The sequence below is a fragment of the Phyllobates terribilis genome, unplaced genomic scaffold (genome assembly GCF_046119375.1).
Source record: "Phyllobates terribilis strain yellow unplaced genomic scaffold, ASM4611937v1 Scaffold_4022__1_contigs__length_66229, whole genome shotgun sequence".
NCBI lineage: Eukaryota > Metazoa > Chordata > Amphibia > Anura > Dendrobatidae > Phyllobates > Phyllobates terribilis.
In genome coordinates, this window is record NW_027366774.1 from 46214 (window position 1) to 49548 (window position 3335).

At 29.9% G+C, this 3335-nt stretch overlaps 1 pseudogene; it reads right to left on the reverse strand.

The window, feature by feature from the left end:
• Positions 1–1437: 1437 nt before the first annotated feature.
• Positions 1438–3065, reverse strand: LOC141248750 (probable serine/threonine-protein kinase ndrA; annotated as a pseudogene).
• Positions 3066–3335: the final 270 nt, after the last annotated feature.

Below are 3335 nucleotides of genomic sequence, written 5' to 3' on the forward strand. Positions count from 1 at the left end.
AAAGGGATTAAAGACTAAAAACAATCTACATATAATGTATCATAGTTATTACATTGAAAAGAAATATTATTTATATTGTTTGGAGTAATTAATGCTATAACAAAATTTACATTAATTATTTTTTATCTATAGGACAAAAATTATTTGAAAATATATAAATTACACATAAGATGTCAGAAAATATATTAATATTAGTTAAAGAGTTAATGTCTATTTAAAGATTAAATAATCATGAGTCTAATACATATGAAATAGAGTTTTATAGTTAATTTCCTTTAATTCAACTTTTTTTTCTTTTTTCCCTAAATCCTTCTCCATCAATTGCTTCTTTAATGACTGTTACAATTGAAGAGGTCTTCCCGATATAAAAACTGATTTATTGTGAAACATATCATCTTTCCTAACTATAGTATGCAACTAAAATCTCATGAATATTGTGAATAAAATTTAATTGGGTTGGAGTTACAAAGAGGGGAGAGTAATTTGATTTAAATAGATCGGGTGAGAAATTTGATTGGACAAGGAAAAAAGTCTATATATATCAGAACCAAATTGAGTAAATTGGTCAATTGCTTCATCCTTGAGAAAATGTTATATTATTAAATTTTAATAATGGATTGAATAATTACATGTAACAATGATATATGCATTATACTAAATATGATATCCTATCAAACTAAAAAAAACATCCAAGAGAATAATATTTTTGGTTTTAATATACACAACAAAATTGATATTAGAAATAATACATACATTTCATTCACTAAAGAATAAAAAAACATCTCCACGACAAAACCATGTACACATAAATAGTTACATATTACAGACAACCACACACCTTACTTTATGGATTTAAGAAAATGGAGTATTGTCCTATTGGATGATTTTTAATCACTTTACACATTATATTTCATCTACGTGGTTCATTCAAACTTTCGTAGAAAACATATTAGAATATATATATATATCTAAATCATATTCTTTATATACAAGATGCAACATACAAATTAAAGCTCGTGTGAAGCATGAACTCAAGCAACCTAGTTTAATATAAAAAACCACATCAAATTGTACTTAACAATTACTAATAGTTTTTTAAAAATACTAAATATCAATTTTTTGGTATTGCTAAACACTCTTTGAATCAATTGATGGGAAGCTTTTTATTTTTGCAATAAATACTATGGTGGATGTTTGCAATGATTTTGTGATTGAAAGACTGACGCGGCAAGTGCTCTTTTGCATGTGCATTTTATGTATAAGGTGTGACATTTTCTGGGATAGTGAATAAATGTGAAGTAGAATTATAGTTTTCAGACCATGAATAACATTGTGGACTCGTTTGTTCAATCTCATCTGATGGCATCGCCATCTGTTTTAGAGCAGAACTGCCTTCTAGTAATAGGAGTCATGGTGTTTAACCGTAACAAAAAAGATTCATATTAAGAAATTTCGTGTGTTTAAAGTGGATGGTGAACTATTGAATGAGTAAGACAACATGTCTTAATCTTGCTTTCGAGATGATTAAGACTTAATCTTTATAAAAGGAACACTAAGTATTCTTGTTCTTGTTTTTTGTGTAATTTACAATGAAAAATATCTCTATCTAGAGGCTATCTTATATCTGAACCTAGAGTACTTCTCTGTGAACCTAAACTGTTGTACTAGGATTATTGCAGCGATTTTCAACCATAGTGATCGTTCTACGTTCATATATTAGTACGTCGGGTTCTCATGTAAGATTGTAATGTACACAATTAAAATTTGTTTTCATTTCACACTGTAAGATATGTTTTTACTTGATCCTAATCCGCAATTATCAAGCCAAAGAAAGATGTACACGAGCTTCGTAAAGCATGAAAGAGTAGAAGAGTGAAAACGTATGAACAAATTATGCTTATTGATTGAGTCAATTGCTAGAATTGTTTCAACAACATAAAATCTAACATCATCTTCTATATCTTATTATGAAATATCTATGTATATCCCTTCACATTAGTAAAATCTAGCTTCTCATTTCACCACCAGGGAGATATTCCATAATAAGATATAGATACTCATCATCTTGAAATGAACAGTAAAGTTTGACTAGCAAATGTTGTCAACCTCAGGAAGTAAATTTCTTTATTCTTTTACATGTTCAACTTGTCATGTTCTAAGCATTTGTGATTTTTTAATTTTCTTCATAGCATAAACATGGCTGGTTGACTTTTCTCTAAAGATTCTGACCTACGGTGAGAAAAAGAAAAAAAACAGTTCATATCGAGGGACAGATAACTGATTTGATAATATGAATTAACAAGGTGATTTTCAAAGGTATGAAGTGAAGGGAAACAATCATACCTCTTCAAATGCACCTTTTCCTATCATTGTCAGTGGCTCAAAATCATCATCAGCCATTTTATGTATCTGACGTCGCATATATTCTGTTTTCTTTTTTCTCAAAATACTCAAGCAAATTGCTTTGTTCTTCCCTTGATACTTCTACATCAGCCAACTTCTTCTCTAACATAGCACGCCTACAAGAGAATAAAACAAAAAGGCAAACATGTAAACGACAACATACTTCCATAATACTCATCTCGTAATTAACTCAATTGCACAACAGCTGAGTTGTTGTTATTATCAAATAATAAAATATTTAGTTATAACTTGTACTTAAGAGGATCTATTTAAGCATCCTCATTTGAGAAACTGCTTTCTTTTCCTTAATACCTCAAATATCAGCTTACTATGAACAATTAAGGTGCATATTTGTACTACAAGCATGAAAGTAAACATTCAAACAAGCCTATACCTCTCACTTCTCTGTTGTAAGTTCTTCATATGATCTTTGTAATGCTTCTCTATGTACTGTTTCACAGCATCAACCTTCTGTTTGGTTGCAACTGAAGGTACTTCCTCTACAGAAGGCACTTTAACCCCTTCTTTTCCATTGCTAATAACTCCTTTCTTCACTCCATTTGGTGGCTTGTCTTTTGATTTAAACTTTCCGGATCAATGCCTTGCACCCTTCATAATTGGGCCCTATATTTTATCACATCTACTAAATTAATTAGGCTCATAGTAATTGGACCCACAATAATTGAATCTTGTATTATTACAAAACCTAAATAAGAAATATGAGCTTACTAGTTCTCTTAAGGCACATGGACACATTCAAAGACGAAGCAGGAAATAACGGTGCCTCGTCACCACAAGGTACTAACTAAACCAACAATGCTATCCATTTTTTTAATTCCCTAAGTCCTTTTTGTTATTAGTAGAGATAGAAGTACCGTATGATATAATGGGTTAAAATTTACGTTTTTAAGTAGTTGTTATTAATGTAAAAC